We start from the raw sequence: 18,905 nt of genomic DNA on the forward strand, positions 1-18,905 counted from the left end.
TATTTATATGTAAAGTAAGAAATAGTATCTTTACCGATGTTCGATACGAAACCATCGTTAACTGGGCTATGTGGGGTCCTATGGGGGTCCTTGCTGTTCGCCCCGCCTCTATCTAGTGTTGCTATATGACAATCCAATTACAAGAGTTGGAATGATAATGAAGAATGAGTCATATACCTTTTTTTTTTTTAACTGAAGAACACATAGGAAACTTTTTAACATTATTTTCATCGCTATAACTAACAATATAAAGTATCATATTGGAAATCCTGATGAATCATAAAAATGGAATATTTCCTCATTATATCGGTTCGTGTTATATCATTATCAATATTTCCCTAGGTTTGTATAGCCCTCAATCCAGTAATATATTTTTGAACTACACCCAAAGTGGATTCTATCAGGCGTACCTAGATCACAATTACCTCTATTTTCTACCCCAGAAATCACGACTAAGATGATTGAAAAAAAAAATGGATCCTTAATAATTAAAAATTATTTGAACGCCAGTACAATATACAGAGGAAAATAAAGGTAAAAGTAGATAATGTATATTCCAATTTCCACTCAACGGCGGCGTGCCGCAGGTATCAGTTCTGGCCCCAAACGTGTTCCTGGTTCATATTAATGATCTCATCTGTCACCAACAATCCCATCCACTCATATGCAGATGAAACCACTACATTTACAAAATGTAATATCTCTACCTCTCAACTCAGTGCAGCCATCCCAATTAAAGACCTATCTATGATCAGTGAATGGGGACAAAACAACCTTGTCTCATTTAATGCTAGTAAAACTAAATATATACAATGTACTAATAGACAGATATTGGAAGATTCGTATATTACCATCAATACTACTAATATTCCCATCTCCAAAAGTATTGAAATTCTCGGCGTCTAAGATCACTTGCTTCAACCGCCTGAAAGAAACATGGATTGATGTACCGAGTCCGTAACTTCACTGACGAGCAGTTAACTGTAATTTATGAGTCATGTGCGCCTAAGCCTGAATATTGCTCACCCTCGTGGAATGGTAGTTGTTTTCATTAAAACAACTAGACACAATTCAGAACAAGGCTGTTAGAATTAACAACCCTACCATTACAAATAAACTACCTCCCCTACAAGTAACAAGGAATATTGCCGCTCCTGCATTATTTTACAGATGTTTTTATGGCAAATGCCACTTCTCCATACCTTCCCTCGTGCTAGACGGGCATCTGGTGGCGCTCATGACTGGAATGTCACAGCATTATTGGAGAACTTCTGCCTATTAGAATTCTTTCTTTCCCCGTACTGTATCTCTTTGGAACTCGCTTGCCCAGAGTAGTTTCGCTCCAAACTTAAACCTACAGCTGTTCAAGTCTAACTGTTACGGATATTTTTTGAACAGAGGACACAAGTAATCTGGTGTATAGATTATTTTTTTTATTCATTTGCTTTTCCATCCTCTGATATCATTTAAAAAAAAAAAAAAAAAGGTCAATTCTCCTCCCACTTGACATCCTTTTTCAAGTCATGTACAGTTGGCCGCACTCCCGCGAGGGCCACCTTAGTGTTGGCAACGCTGGCCGAGATAGTAACCGAGAATCATTAGTAGTGAGCTCTGATCGAAGCATTCACAGGACTGAGGGAGGGAGCGGGTTTGAGGTGGGTAGGTGGGTGCCTGTACACGAGAGGCGAGATATGACTATTGTTGAGGCGACAGAAAAGTGTAATATTAAAAGAATTTTTTTTTTCTTTTCGGTGTTACTTTTGCCATCATGAAAAGTAAAAAGAAGAACTTTAAATATTATACTGCAAAACAAAGACAACCGATCAAGATTCATAATTGTAGACTTTAATCGTATTTTATTTTATTGTCGTTTCCAAGCCATGGACGCTGTAAAATACAGACAAAAACTGCCTGAAAATAATGAATCAATTCTGTTTATTAATCACATGTAACAAATGTAACTTCATCCGGAATGTGGCAGCTGCTGACACCACTGGCACAACATCGCCCATATCTAGCGTTACGTAACAAGCAGTTTAAAATCGCATCGTTGCGTCATCGCATCGTGGAGTTATCAGGGCTCCCATTGACCTTCACATGATAGCAGACTAAATATATATATATATATATAGATAGATAGATAGATAGATAGATATATATATATATATATATATATATATATATATATATATATATATATATATATATATATATAGATAGATAGATAGATAGAGAGAGAGAGAGAGAGAGAGAGAGAGTCACAAATTGTTTAAAGCCTCATTGGTCAAGACGCCCATAATTTCATTTTTACAAACAACCATCTGTTGCCATCGTGTCCGTGCCTCTTTGCCTATCTCGTACTATGTAAATTTTTACATAGCAAAATCTGACTATAGCATTTAGCGTTTAGTATCATTAATCAGAATGTAGAAAAAATAGTAAGGTAAAAGAGTGATACAGCATCCCTAAATGCGGTGTTTGTTGTCGGGTGTTAGGAAACGCTTGATAAGGAGGATACGGAGGTGTGTGCTAGGGGTGTCAGCAATTACCGCATGCAGTATTAAGGATTCACATTTGCTATATTCAATAGCATTATGCTTTATGGTTTCCAAGCATTAACTGTGCCACTTTTCACAGCGGTAATAACTTGACAATAAAGGTATCAAAATATATACGATTTGTTACCAGGTATTGTAGATTTTTATTATATATAGCTTCCAGCCTTCCACTCATCTGTTTCAGACGTCATCCTTCACCTCTCGTGCATAGGTATCCTCCCACTCTCCTCAAACCCCCTTCCTCCCCCCCAGACTCTCTCTGTACGACTCTCTCTTACTGGCTGTGGATGCTTCTAACGCATCTCTCTTCTAGTTTTTCAGAGTCAATATCTTGGCCAGCGTTGACAACGCTGTGGCCCTCGCGGGAATGCGGCCAGCTATACAGTAAAAATGCGAATAAATTTTATATTAGTACGAAAGTGTTTTATTTTCTTTTTCCTAATAATTCACATCTGATAATCAATCCAAACATTTATCTTTTTAATGATTTGAACCTTCTTATGGAAATATTCATTTTTTTATGCCTGATTTTAGTATATAGATAAAAAATAATATCCGTATTATCTCCAAATTCCAAGTTGTTCTCACTTGAATGAAACGAAATCCTTCGCGATAAGCCCATCACATTCCATTGCACTACGTTCGAATCCATTTCATTCCACGTGTTACATCATTTTTTCTTAGTGATTTTTTTTCACTCGAATATTTTCTGAAATTTAGTTACAATTGGGAATGTTTCTAAGCTAATTAGGCTTACATTTGTGGAAGTTGAATGTTTATGGTTTTCCCTTATATTTATACTATTTTTTATGATCACGTAAGTACACCAGCGAACCAAAGTTTCGGTACCCCCTTCGATGGAAGGAAGTGGAAGTCAGGGTTAGAGAGAGGGCGGGTGAACGGACAACCGTGATTGGTACTTTCGAACTGAGCTACGAGGCGAATAGTGAGAAACCTAATGAGACTGGATTCGAAACATTTCCATGCTATTCACCTGCAAAACATTATGCGTTCGTAACATACATACTGTAACATATAACAGACTACTGTGTTATCATGGTGTCCTGTGATACTGACCCATCTGTTTCGGATCCTCATCACACAAACAAAGCACCGAGCCAGTTGTATATAAGTTGCAACTTGTCATTATAACTGCAGTCATAATTTCTGTGAGTTATCCCTGGATTGTCTATGGCTATAATATAGAATGATTGTGAATTTAATGTTGATTCTCACAGTAGTTGTGCGGATGGTTATATATGTGTGGCAATTATTTTATGTGGACGACTAAACCACATTGTGATGGACAGCGGAGAGCATTCGCCAATAATTTACTATAACTAGATGAAATTAGATGCAAACAACACAAAATATTATGAGATAACGAAGACACAGCTGTGGTATCCTGCTCCGCCTTGTTATCAAGGCCTTAACTGGGGCTTCACCTCATACGTGCATTATTTTCCTTCCGTCTCTGCCTCTTTTATTACTCTGACTTCCCGGTATCCTCATAGTGCGAGTCGTCATAATCCTTGGAGGGTTTCTTGTCGTCCGGTCCTATAACCCGTACTGTATTACATTATTCCTCGCATCATCACTCCCAGACAAACAACGTTAGCCCAAGACTGCTGAATCTGTTAATACCATTATTGCCACTGCCACTACTATTCCCCCTTTCCCCATTGTGTCTATTGCAATTCCCCTCACAGTACTACTACTGCTACTCCTATTACTACTCCACTATAAATCTGTATAATAATACATATGATTTTCCTTATGTCACCGTCGACAACTCGTCACTTACCCCGCACCGCTACCCCAGTTGCACCCCACCCCCCTCTCTCCCACCCGCCATGAGCTCTATTCCTCTCCCACTCCGAACCATTTTACCCCTCACCTACTTCTTGGGCCACCAGGCCTGTTGTTCACCTTTAACCGGTGAATATACGTGGCATGCATTAATAAGAATAATTATAAAATTGACAGCAACAACATACATCTGCAGTATTCCGAACATTACATAATTATAAAAGTCGCAGACCCAAACGTGCCTATATTACGGAGCTCTGATATATTGACCACAGAACCGACCACAGACCGTTCCTATCATTGCCACTGGACCTTACCTGTAGCACTTCACCATAGTAATACAACCCACAGAAGTCCTTTGTGGGATCACTACACATGTTTGGGAAAAATAACAGCGCACAACATGCCTACAACCCATTAAAATACACCTGTGGCGTTTCTCTGACATCCATTAAATTGCCTAGAATTTAGCGGACAAACAAACATACGGCTGGTCATAGACTGAGGCCGAATGTCTCTCATCGGTATATGACAACCTGACAAAACTATTACGATCCTGCTTTGTAGGTGTTATCATAATAATAATAATAATAATAATAATAATAATAATAATAATAATAATAATCGTAGTATTAGTAGTAGCAGTAGTAGTAGTAGTAGTAATAATAGTAGTAGCAGTAGTAGTAATCACATGTTAATATCCATGATACAGAGGAAGACAAACACCATAATACAAGTGAAAACAGCTGACATAAAACCAAACAGTGCCATAATATGCTGTAATGGTAGGGTTATAGTAATACTAAATTAATGTTTGACCGCAACCCAACCTTCTGTCATGGCAAACAGATTCTGCATTGCGTCGACACATGCTATTCCAGTGTGTGTCCTTCTCAGTATCGTGCCTAATAACGTGATTAATTATTATTATTATTATTATTATTATTATTATTACTGTGATGACACCTGCAATGCAGGATCACAAGAGTTTTGTCAGGTCGTTACATACCGATGCGAGACATTCCGTTTCTGTCTGTCTGTGTTCAGTCGTTTGTTTGTTTGTCCACTAACTTCTCCTAGGCTATTTGATGGATGTCAATGAAACCATATGCTTATTTTAGTGGTTTGTAGGCATGTTGTGCATTGTTATTTTTCCCAAACACGTGTAGCGATCTCACAGAGGACTACAGTGGGTTGTATTACCATGGTGAAGTGCTATAGGGAAGATGCAGTGGTAATGATAAGAACGGTCTGTGGTCGGTTTTGTGGTTAATATATCAGTGCTCCGTAAAATAAGCACGTTTGGGTCTGCAGTTATTAAATATAATGTTAGGAACACTACAGTACACATCTACGATGTTGTTATTATTATATTATTATCGCCTACCTTTAGAAGGCAGAGCGATCATGTTTTTAACTGCCTCTGTGTGTGTGTGTGTGTGTGTGTGTGTGTGTGTGTGTGTGTGTGTGTGTGTGTGTGTGTGTGTGTGTGTTCCTATTATATCTCATGAACGGCTTGAGCTATCAACATGAAGCCTTCAGCGAATCCAGATATGGCCAAAATCTTGGAGGAGTTCGAAAATGGCAACTCGGGGTCAAAGTCAAGGTCACCAAACTAACTGGTAAAGGTCAACTAGTTTTTATTGCCTGCCTTTAGCACCATTAAATCTCATGAATGGCTTGAGCCATCAACATAAAACCTTCATGGTATCAAAATATGGCCTAAATGTTGGACTTGGCAAACAGAGTATTTTAGCGGGCGATTACTGTTTAGCTCTCAAATGCCTTTTTTTTTTTTTTTTATTATTAATGCATGCCACGTATATTCACCGGTAAAGGGTGAACAACAGGCCTTCTGGCCCAAGGATGAGGTGAAGGGTAATGTGGTGTCGGAATGGGGGAGGAGTAGAAACCATGGTGGGTGGGAACTGGAGTAGCGGTGCCGGGTCAGTGACGAGTTGTCGACGGTGGGACAGGGACAATAATTATGATTAACAGATAGACATAAGGACAATCATATTTATTATTATACAGATTTATAGTGGAGTAGTAATAAGAGCAGCAGTAGTAGTACTGTGAGGGTAATTAGACACAGTAGGAAAAGGAGGATTACAGTAGTAGTGGCAGTGGCAATAATGGTATTAACAGATTCAGCAGTCTTGGGCTAACGTTGTTTGGGAGTGATGATGCGAGGAATAATGTAATACAGTACGGGTTATAGGACCGGATGACAAGAAACCCTCCAAGGATTATGACGACTCGCACTATGAGGATACCGGGAAGTAAGAGTAATAAAAAAGGCAGACGGAAGGAAAATAATGCACGTATGAGGTGAAGCCCCAGTTAAGGCCTTGATAACAAGGCGGAGCAGGATACCACAGCTGTGTCTTCGTTGTCTCATAACATTTTGTGTTGTTTGCATCTGATTTCATCTAGTTATAGTAAATTATTGGCGAATGCTCTCCGCTGTCCATCACAATGTGGTTTAGTCGTCCACATAAAATAATTGCCACATATAACCATCCGCACAACTACTGTGAGAATCAACATTAACTTCACATTCTATATTATAGCCATAGACAATCCAGGGATAACTCACAGAAATTATGACTGCAGTTATAATGACAAGTTGCAACTTATATACAACTGGCTCTGTGCTTTGTTTGTGTGATGAGGATCCGAAACAGATGGGTCAGTATCACAGGACACCATGATAACACAGTAGTCTATGTTATATGTTACAGTATGTATGTTACGAACGCATAATGTTTTGCAGGTGAATAGCATGGAAATGTTTCGAATCCAGTCTCATTAGGTTTCTCACTATTCGCCTCGTAGCTCAATTCCAAAGTATCAATCACGGTTGTCCGTTCACCTGCCCTCTCTCTAACCCTGACTTCCACTTCCTTCCATCGAGGGGGGTACCGAAACTTTGGTTCGCGGGTGTACAGCAGTTCTGAATTACTTCTAAACTGGTTGCATTTAATTTAACAAAACATAAACCATTTATTTCCCTTCATCTTACCACAACAAATAAAAATAAAAATTATATATGACCCACTTTCTAACATTATTTTTATCTGAATAACCATGGTTATAAAGTGACATTTTGAACATCCTAATATAATTTAAAAAAATGAAACTTTCTCCATTATGAAAGTACAGCCGACAGCAGAAGTTCGTCCCTCTTAGCGTGCGTGATACGAGCCTGTTGATCTGGTAACACTGTATGAGATAGAGTTGACAGGTACGCTTTAAATGGCTAATATTAAAGAAATGTGTTCGGAGATAAGAACACATTCTCTAATGATAATATTAATTTGCAGCAGGTGGGATAATAAAGTTATTTTGAAATGTTTGACATTGGTGTATGAAGATTCTTCGTTACGGACGCAGACGTCTAGGATTACTTGGACTGGACTGATGTTGCCAGCAAGTATTATATGAAATATTATAGAACGATTGCAGTCTTAAAGGTGAGGTTGCAAGAAAACACTAATTACGATGTCAGTTACACACTAAAACACAGAAACTGCCAGTTCGTGTTTCGCCAGTATGCGATTTTGTTTTATAAGTTAAGTCACTTCCCTTTCCGACCTCTCTCCCCACCCGTCTCTCCTCTTCCAAGTCATGCTCTGCCATCATCCACGTTAATGTTGAAAATCGTATGTCTGTAGGTAAACTGTGGGAAATAATATAAAAGTGCCAATGAGCTTCTTTTCCTCCATCGCTTGAATTGTTATCAATGACGAATATAAATGTTAGTAACATGAATAAATCGTCACTGTGGTGGTTAGGAGACATTTCTCGTCATCATTTATGTAACACCTAACTATCGTTCTTACAGTGCCCAAAATACACTCCCTCTCCACCCTCTCGCCGTCTCCTCCCCTTCCCCTTCCACTGTTTCCATCACTTCTCCCCCCTCCCTCCGCCCCCATTTCCAGTAACCTTTGTTCCTAGCCTGCAACACTCCGAATCCCTCCCCACCGTGTTATTGTATTGACCCTGCCCAACTTCTCTCCCTTGTCATTTCAAATGTCTTTTTCTCTCCCTTTTTCATTTTTGTCGGGAATCGAACAACATAACGATGTTTGGGTCATGTTTTTGTATAGTATCCTTTAATAATGTGTAATATTATAATGACCGTGACAATGGCGGTCAAGAGGCATTAACTGTTCAAAGGACGGCAGTCAGTGCCTCAGTTTAATGATACTTTAATTTCTCCTCCTCTAGCCATTAATATCTTGCTTACACATTTTATAAATTCCAACATACAAAATATGAAGCACTAACGTCCTTCTTTTCACCAAAGAAAGTATAAAATGGAAAATAATCATTGCGTATATTGTATGACTGAGGTGGTTTGGACATGTGGAGAGAATGGAGAATGAAAGACTGGCTAAGAGGGTGTATGTAGGTGAGGTGGAGGGAGAGAGAGGGAGGGGGAGACCGAGGATGGGGTGGAGGGATGGAGTTTAGAGGAATATATGGGGGGGGGTTGAGTTGGGGGGAGGGGAGTCAAATGGTTGGTGACAGAGCGACTTGGAGGAGTTTTGTCTGTGACAACCCTTTCGGGGTTAGGGCGTCGGGCTATAGATAGATAGATAGATAGATGTTGTATGATCTACACGCATCCAGAAAATATTTTCTTAAAAGTACTGTCAGTATTCTTGGTGATAATTTGTAGATCTTCAGTTACGATTAAATATAGCAAAATAGATGATAGTCACAAAAGCTGTATCCTCATACGTTTGGCTACCATAATCATCGTAATATACGATGAAGGAGGATTATACCCCTTTGGATGAGTAGATTAAGCCCTTATCGGAATATGCTTGTCATGAGCCCGGACAGCAGGCTGATGTAAGTGGAAGTATGTGATTGTCGCGGTGTAAGGGTTAATTATGGTAAAGGTTCGCTTCCTATCCATCCGAGTCCTGGTCACTCCTGTATCGATAATATCGGCAGTTGCAGAACAGATGTTCAGGGCGCTGACGGACAGCCATGCCGTTACCTTTTGTTCTAACCATGCAATGCAGATATCGGAATGGAATAATAGGGATAATCTTGCTGACTGCATTCTCTGACCTTGTAAGATCATGCGTTGAGGGAGTTCAGATCAAAGTATGTCGATGGCATATTGTTTTGAATTATATATTAGACGTATCTCATAGGTCTCACTTTAGTGCGGAACACAATGTGTGGGGGTGGAGGGGATTATGGAAGCAGGAATACTTTGGGTGAGGGAAGGGATAACATATATTACAAGCTGGGACACAGATAAATATATTATAACGTGAAGGGAGGAGTGAGGGATACAGAAAGCGGGAAGGAGGCGAGGAGGGAAGGAATCCACAAAGGGGGGGATGGTATTGAACACTGATAGTTACGATGGACATATTATGTAATTTGGTTACTTGTGTGTAATACAGTTGGCAATATAACATGCACTAGTATTGTGTTTATAATGTCATTACAATTAAGACTCAAAGTCCTGTAAATGGTAATAACTGTATTCAAATTATGAAGAACCTATCTAGTTAGGGAGGTAAACAGAAGCAGAGTCAGTTAAATGAAATCGTTGGGAAGGGTTGGGGGTGTTGAGGGAGAGAAACAAGGGGTACTGGTAGAGGGGGGGAAGGGAGGGGGGCGATGTGATGGAGACAGTGGAAGGGGGAGGGGAGGAGACGGCGAGGGGGTGGAGAGGGAGTGTATTTGGAGCACTGTATTAACGATGGTTATATAAATGTTATATAATGTGACGAGTAATGTCTCCTAACCACCACAGTGACGATTTATTCATGTTACTAACATTTATATTCAAGTCATGGATAACATTTCAAGCGATGGAGGAGGAAATGAAGCTCATTTGACACTTTTATATTGTTTCCCACAGTTTATCTACAGACATACGGTATTCAGCATTAACGATAAAACGTGGATGATGGCAGAGCATGACTAGGAAGAGAAGAGACGGGTGGGGAGAGAGGTCGGAAAAGGAAGTGATTTAACTTGTAAAACTAAACCGCATCCTGGCGAAACACGAACTGTCAGTTTCTGTGTTTGTTTAGTGTGTAACTGACATCGTAATTAGTGTTTTCTTACAACCTCACCTTTAGGACTGCAATCGTTCTATAATATTTCATATAATACTTGCTGGCAACATCAGTCCAGTCCAAATAATCCTATGCGTCTGTGTCCGTAACGAAGAATCTTCATACACCAGTGTCAAATATTTCACAATAACATTATCCCACCTGCTACAAATTAATATTATCATTAGGGAATGTGTTCTTATCTCCGAACACATTTCTTTAATATTAGCCATTTAAAGCGTACCTGTCAACTCTATCTCATACAGTGTTACCAGATCAACAGGCTCGTATCACGCACGCTAAGAGGGACGAACTTCTGCTGTACGTGTTATGTCACTATCAATATTTCACTAGGTTTATACAGCCCCCACTCCAGTAAAAACTTTCTGAACAACCAAAACTGATTCTACTAGGCATAACTAGTTCACAAATTTCCATATTGTATAACGATATCACGGTTAAAACGATTAAAAAAGAAAAAACGATAGACCCCTAATAATTAAAAGTATCGTGAACTTCAATACAACATGCACAAAAGTTCATATAAACTTTCCTGCCACCTAATTTTTTAATCATGTACAAAATTGGAACCAATTTTGTATCGGAACGGAAATGTTTTTTTTTTTTTTCATTAAATTCGTCTGATAATCTTTTAAACGATATCTCGCCTATCAGAGTGATTTTACCAAAAATTTTTTGATATAACACGAATCAATAATGCGAGAAATTTTCTATTTTTAACATTTTATCTAGAAGTTCGAGATGCTACTTCAAAGCCCGACTCATCTAGTCTGTAATTTTTTTTTTTTTTTTTTTTAACTTTAATCAAACGAAAATCTCCCAATCATATTACAGCCTCATTTACGTGTTAATCGATTTCATGCCACGTGTTACCTCATTCAGTCTTGATTGTTGCATTTTTTCCCCGGCAGAAATGTTTTCTGAATTTTGATAGTTTATTTATATAAAGTATATCTGTGCAAGTGGCATATTTAATGTTTTCACTATTATGCTGTTTTTAGAATCACTCCAGTATAATTGCTTTGAATTACTCTCTCATTTTGCCTTGATAATGATTTTCTTCTAGGTGGAATGTTTTCAGAATTTTATAAAACAATTAAGAATGTTTCCAAGCTATTTATGAGTACATTTGTGGAAGTTGAAAATTTATGTTTTTCGCTCACAATTATGCTGTTTTTATGATCATTCCAGTTGCTTCTTAAACTGATGCATTTACTGTAACAAAATTTATAGCCTTTGAAAATTAGTCAGATTACCCTCTTCCTAACGTAAAAATACGAACAATCTCGCGACAACCTAAATGCAGTTCGTTGTGTTTGTTCAAAGTACACACTATGTCATTACTTTTACTAGTAATATATATCTGGTAATCATTACCTAATATTTATATTTTAAACGATTAATCTGCTTTCGGACCTAGCAATTATAGAGAACAAAACACGAACCGTCTTAACCGCTAAATATTTAAGTTTTTAGAATATTTTCACGATTCTTGAGATGGTACTTCAAAGCCACAGTTATAAAGATAAAAATTAATGTCCGTTACTTCTTCAAATTCCAAGATCTCACTTCTCTAATCAGACGAGACTCTTTGGGCCAAAACCCATCAAATACCAGCTTTGTTATCTCTGAATTAATTTCCTCCCACTTGTTACGTCATTAAGCCTTGTTTCTCATTTCTGAATTTTTTCACCCTCGAAAATGTTCCTGAAATTTTGATAAAATTGCGAATGTTTCCCAATTTAGAGTTCATTTGTGGAAATGGCATATCTAGTTTTCTCGCAATCAATTATGCTGTTCTTACTCTAGCGGTAGTTGATTTACTCATTGAAAGACATCTGAATTTTTTTTCTGAGTTGAAAATTTTTCACCTTTTAATGTTTTCATAATTTTAGATATGGAGAATGTGAGTGCATTCAAGTACTTGGGTAGTGTGATGAGTAAGGATGGAACTTTGGGGGATGAAGTGCGTGAAAGGGTACAGCAGGGAGGTGAGTATGGAAGTTAAGAAGTCACTGCATGATAGTATTGTGATCCCTACCCTGACGTATGGAAGCGAGGCATGGACCTTACAAGAGGGGAACAAGTCAAGAGAGAGCAGTGGAAATGAGTTACTTGAGAGGAGCATGTGGAGTGACGTGGAGGGCCAGGTTGACGAATGAAGAAGTGAAGGAACGCTGTGGGGTGGATGTGGATGTGGTTGAGAAGATTAGGAGAAATACACTGAGGTGGTTTGGACATGTGGAGAGAATGGAGAATGAAAGACTGACTAAGAGGGTGTATGTGGGTGAGGTGGGAGGAGGGAGAGGGAGAGGTAGACCAAGGATGAGGTGGAGGGATGGAGTTGAGAGGTATATGAGGGAGGGGGGGGTGATTTGGGGGGAGGGTAGTCAAATGGTGGGTGACAGAGCGACTTGGAGGCATTTTGTCTGCGGCCACCCTTTGCGGGATTAGGGCGTCGGGCTATAGATAGATAGATAGATAATTTTAGATACAATTAGGAATATTTCTTTACTATTTATGTTTACATTTGTGGAACTTGCAAGTTTATGTTTTCCCTTATTCTTTTGCTCTTTTTACGATCACTCCAGTGTGATAATTTTGAATTACTTCTAATGAGGTTGATTTTACCGTAATAAAACTTATACCATTTTTTAATTCTAAAAATGACCACAAATGACATGTAGGTACAGTTACACCACAACTGTCACACCTACACCATGTATTACATACATCATGCTACATAACAATTAGTTGTTAATGTAAATGTAGCGAACTTTTCACTCAGTTTGACCCGAATACAGGATTTTTCACTGCCGTCACGGAGATTTTCCCTGAATCTTCCTTCTGTTAAAGTAAATATGAGGTTTTTTCGCTCACTGGCGACTGTGACTTTCTTCTCTAGCAGGATAGCACATACACACCACATTGTGAATCTTGTGTGACTGAGTTAGGATTTATATGTATGTATATTGAAATTTTTTTCCAGAGAAAAAAATTTCATTTTTGATGGGGAGTAATGTCACGAGTTCGCGCGATTAAGTATTTGAATAAACTCATGACTTTAACTTTGGTGGGAAACCGTGAATTCTAGTGGAATCCCAATATTTATCACTCAGTTAGACCGACACGTATTCACCCGATCGGGTATGTTTTTCAAGACATTTCTCACTATTTCATTAGTGATCGTCCTTGTGCGCCATGTTAGCACCTTCGTTGAGTGAATTGCGGGTGTGTATCACTCACACTCGTTGGCCGTTAGTAAGTGCGGCCACGACACTCGCCTGTCTCCCGAAGTTTGAATCAGTCAAGATTTGAGCGCCATGGAAGCAGGTAGTATGAGTGGCAGCATCCTTCCTCAGCAACGACGCCTAGTTCCCTCCGCCGCCGTATTCCCACCTAGCGTCATTGGCGAGAGGCTCAGCTCGTGCAGCGTCCTTCCTCAGCAACGACGCCCAGTCATCCGCTTTGTCCAATTTTGTGACCAGCATTTCTTCTCGTTTTTCCTAGGTTCATGGGTTAGCTTTTGAGTGAGCGAGTGAGTGCAATCTTCTGATTTTGAATTCATTTTGAAATGTAACGTAAGTTTATTCTATTCCCTTTCTTGAGCTTAATGTAATGTAAACTCGTATTTTATTTTTCCATAAGCTTATTCTAGTTGCAGCTCCTAGTTTGCATAAAAACTTTGTATTAATTTACTCTCATTGAGACACATCTGAATTTTTTTCAGATTAGAAATTTATTCACTCTAATGTTTTCATAATTTTAGATACAATTGGGAATGTTTCTATACTATTTATGTTTACTTTTGTGGAATTTGCAAATTTATGTTTTTTAAATAGATGTTTTTTCCCTTACACACGCTATTTTTATGATCACTCCAGTATGATAGTTTTGAGTTACTTCTAATGAGGCTGCTTTTACCGTAACAAAACTTATACCATATTTTAATTCTGAAAATGAAGATCATAAATGACCATCTTCCTAACATTATTTTGATGTGAATAATCATGGCTATAAAGTGCCATCTTGAGCATCCTGATATACTTCCCCATTATGAGAGATCGTGCTATATCATTATCAGTATTTCAGTATGTTTATATGGCCCTTACTCCAGTAAAATACTCCCAAAGCTGATTCTGTAATGCTGAGTAGAATTTGGCTCGACTTCTCGTCCCAAATCAACTCAACACTGAGCGGGGTCCTCTTTCGAGACCGGAGCTAGTGCAATGAAGAGAGGCAGGACATAAAAACTTTCGGCAACACCATACACGTGTATTATTTCAGTTAGACACAAGACATTTCAGTAGACATTACATCACAATATAGAGCAATACAAAACCTTATCTAAAATATTGTGTATCTCGCAGGATACTAGCTTCCTAGATATTAATAACAATACAACAAATCTTAGTACTAGGAGTACAGTAAATGCCCGTGCGCGGGGAGCCCCTGGAGGGAGGGGGGGGGGTTTTGTGATCTACCAGGAAGGGGGAGAGAGGTAGGGAGACACTGAGAGTGACTTAGAACGGCGAGGGGGAAGTTATGGTAATATTTAATGAGGCCCGATATTAACAAGGGAGTTTAGGTGTTTTCTGTTGGCAAGAATTCTTTGACAATTAACTCTGGTTCTTATTTGGACTTTAAGAGCGGGGGTAAGGAGTGGAGAGAGTTTTTAGGGATAGCGTACGGAACAGGGGAATATAGTTATTACTCGATGTCCTCGTTGTTTTGGTGACACTAGGTTTCTGTCGGCACAACTTATATATTACACATCTCCCCGGTAGGTTATATAGACTTGCACTTCCCAACGCGTAACAAAGTCGGAGCCCCCGTAGATTCTATTTCACTATATTACTCAGAGCTTAGCCAATAGCACTCCAATAATGTGTTATTCTTTCTTTGGGCTCTAGAGAGAAGTCCTTAGTAAACTCGGGATAGCACTCGCACGTATCTTCACTTGGGGTCTCTACCCATATTCTCGCCCGTTAATGTAGCATTATGTCCTGGGTTACCCCAATGGAAATTACATGAAATCACTGCACTAGTCTTATTCTAAGAGAAAAGGAGTCACACTTAACCTACTTCACAATTACAGGATCACTCGTATCTCTCGTGGAGAGAAACACGGTTACCTCAGTGATGATCCGGTCGGACTGAGGGCGTCGTCAGGGTAGGGCGAGCCGGGAGGGCACGGGGCGACTCACTAGGGCGTCCTCTCACGTCCGGGGGTTTCCGGACTGGGCTCCGGACTGGGGCCGAAGAGGGCTAGGAACCTCTGGGTCAGGTCCCGGCGTCGCGGGGGCGTGGTGAGGTCTCGCCCGGGTGTCCTGGGGCGGGCCGGAAGAGGCGACGGACTGCGGTCTCCTATGGGCAGGGGCCGGCAGGGAAGGACTGCGGCAGCGGCTGTCACGGGGGCCCGACAGGTGGGTCTTCTCAAGGGCCTCGCGCAGGGAACAGAGGCCGGGGGAGACAGGGAGGTCTTTCCTCCTCACTATACCCTGGGAGCGACCATCGATCGTCTCCACCGGGGTGCTGAGGGAGCGACCGTGGATCGTCTCTACCTGAGCTTTCAGGGAGCGACCATTGATCGTCTCTTCCTGATTTTTATGTGAGCGACCATAGATCGTCTCTACCTTTTTTTTATGGGAGCGACCATTGATCGTCTCTACCGGTGTGCTGAGGGAGCGACCGTTGATCGTCTCTACCTGAGCTTTCAGGGAGCGACCATTGATCGTCTCTTCCTGATTTTTATGTGAGCGACCATAGATCGTCTCTACCAGTGTGCTGAGGAAGCGACCGTTGATCGTCTCTACCGGAGCTTTCAGGGAGCGACCATTGATCGTCTCTTCCTGATTTTTATGTGAGCGACCATAGATCGTCTCTATCTTTTTTTTATGGGAGCGACCATTGATCGTCTCTACCTGGTTTTGAAGGGAGCGACCGTTGATCGTCTCTACCTTGTCACTATTAGAGCGACCATAGATCGTCTCTACCTTAGGGGCGCTGTCTGGAGTACAGTTTCTGACTCCACCCCTAGCTAACTCGGTGATTCCGCCACACGAAGGTAGTGTCTTTTGCCTACGGTGGCGGCGGCGTGGTGGTTGAGTGTCACAAGGGCGCACGGCCCGGGCTGACGTACGCCGCTGTTGCCCGGAGTGGTGGTGGCTGGCGGCGGCTACCCCGGGGAGTCCGAGTGGGGGTGTCGGCATTCTTGAGGGCAGACTCCACTGCTCCTGGTCCGCCTTGATGTCGGGGAGACTGCGGTATTCTCCGGAATATTCCGGAGAATCGATGCGGTCAAAACCACGCATTTCAGATTCAATTAGGCATAACTAGTTCACAAACACCCATACCTTTTTCCCTTGATATCATGTCTAAGAAGCTTAAGAAAGAGAAAACAATAGACCCCTAATAAGTAAAAATATCAAGTGAACTTCAGTATGACATGCACAAAAGTTCACGTCAATTCTCCTACCACCTGATATTTTTTAAATCATGTACAATAGAAATGCAAAAAAAATTATACCCTACTACGGAAATACTGTAATTTCTTTTTCTTGTTAATTCATATCTATCAGTACATAACAATTACCATTTAAACGATTCATCGCCTTTCGCTGTGATTTTACCTAGGAAAATCGTGATAAAACACGAACCGTCATAATTAGGAAAGACTATTTTCAGTAATTTATTGGGAATCTCGAGAGTCCACTTGAAAACCCTAGCCATACCGATAAGAATAATATCCTATCTTTACATTCCAAGTTGTTTTCATTTTAATGAAACGAAACTCTTTGGACTATACCCTTCAAATTCCAGCTTCATTTCGTGTTAATCGTTTTCTTACTCATGGTTACCTTATTTAGCCTTGTTACTGATTTTTGAATTTTTTCACCCGAAGAAATATTTTCTCAATTTTAAGTACAACTGGGAATGTTTCCTCACAAATTTAGACTATATGTGTGGAGGTAGTATATTTAGTGTTTTCGCCTTCGTTATCCGGTTCTTAGGACGACTTCCTTATAAAACCTTGGAATTACTCCCTTATTTAGTCTTATTACTAATTTTTTTTCCATATTTAGAATTTTTCACTCTTTAAAGGTTTCATTTTTTTAGATACAATTTTGAATGTTTCTTAAATAATTATGTGAACATTATTGGAAGTTGCATATTTATGTTTTTCGCTAAAAAATACGCTACTCAAAATGAATTACTCCTAAAGTGGTTGCCTTTACCGTAAGAAAATTTATAGTTTTTTTTTTTTTATCCTGGTTACCACAACAAATGAAAATAAAATTTAAATATAATCTTTCTAAAATGTTTTTTAATCTGTATACATAGGGATCTAAAATTGCATCTAGAGGATCCTGAAAATGGATTCTTTCCCCATTATGACTTCGTGCTATATCAATATCTATGTTACTCTGTTTATACAGCCCTCACTCCAGTAAAATATTTTATAACTACACCCAAAGCTGATTGTAACAGGTGTTACTACTTCAAAATACTCCTAATTTTATCTCTTGAAATCACAGCAAAATTTATTTTAAAAAAGGGGAAAACAATAGACCCTTAATGAAAAAAAAAAAATCGTGAACTTCAATACGACATACACAACTGTTCATGTTAATTCTCTTGTCACCTGACATTTTTTTTAAATCATATACGGTAAAAATTCCAATGAATTTTATTTTTCAGTTCGATACGGTTATATTTTCTTTTTTCCGTTAATTCAGATTTGATAATCAGTACAAACCAATTAACTTATAAAAGATAATTCGCCTTCTGGGAAGATTATACTTAGGAAAATAATGATATAACACGAACCGTAATAATGGGGAAATATTCCATTTTGAAAATTTTATCAGGAGGCCCGAGATGCCATTTCAGAGCCCTAGTTATTTAGATGTAAATAATACCCTTTGTATCTCTAAATTCTCTTGAAACGAAACTCTTCGGGTTAAACCCATCAAATTCCGGCCTCCTTTACGTGTGAATTGGTTTCATTCCACGTGTTACCTCATTAAGCCTTGCTACAGATTTTTTCTTTTTTTTTACAGCAGAATTGTTTTCTGAATTTTGATATAGCTGGGAATGTTTGCACACTAATTTAGAGTATATTTGTGGAAGTGGCATATTTATTATTTTCACCTTCATTATGCGGTTTCTAGGAGTTTTATCACTAATGTTTGCAGAATTTTATGTACTATTAGGAATGTTTTTAATCTAATTATGTGTATGTTTTTCGACCACAATTATGCTGTTTTTATGATCACTCCAGTTTAATAGTTTTCAGTTTCTTATAAAACGGTTGCTTTTAGTATAACAAAATTTATACCCTTTAAAAATAAGTAACAAATGACCCTCTTCCTAAAGTAAAAACACAATTTCTATACGACATTAAATACAGTTCGTT

Source organism: Coenobita brevimanus, chromosome 88 (genome assembly GCF_032717465.1).
Source record: "Coenobita brevimanus isolate Jiangsu-jjx chromosome 88, ASM3271746v2, whole genome shotgun sequence".
NCBI classification, from domain to species: Eukaryota; Metazoa; Arthropoda; class Malacostraca; order Decapoda; family Coenobitidae; genus Coenobita; species Coenobita brevimanus.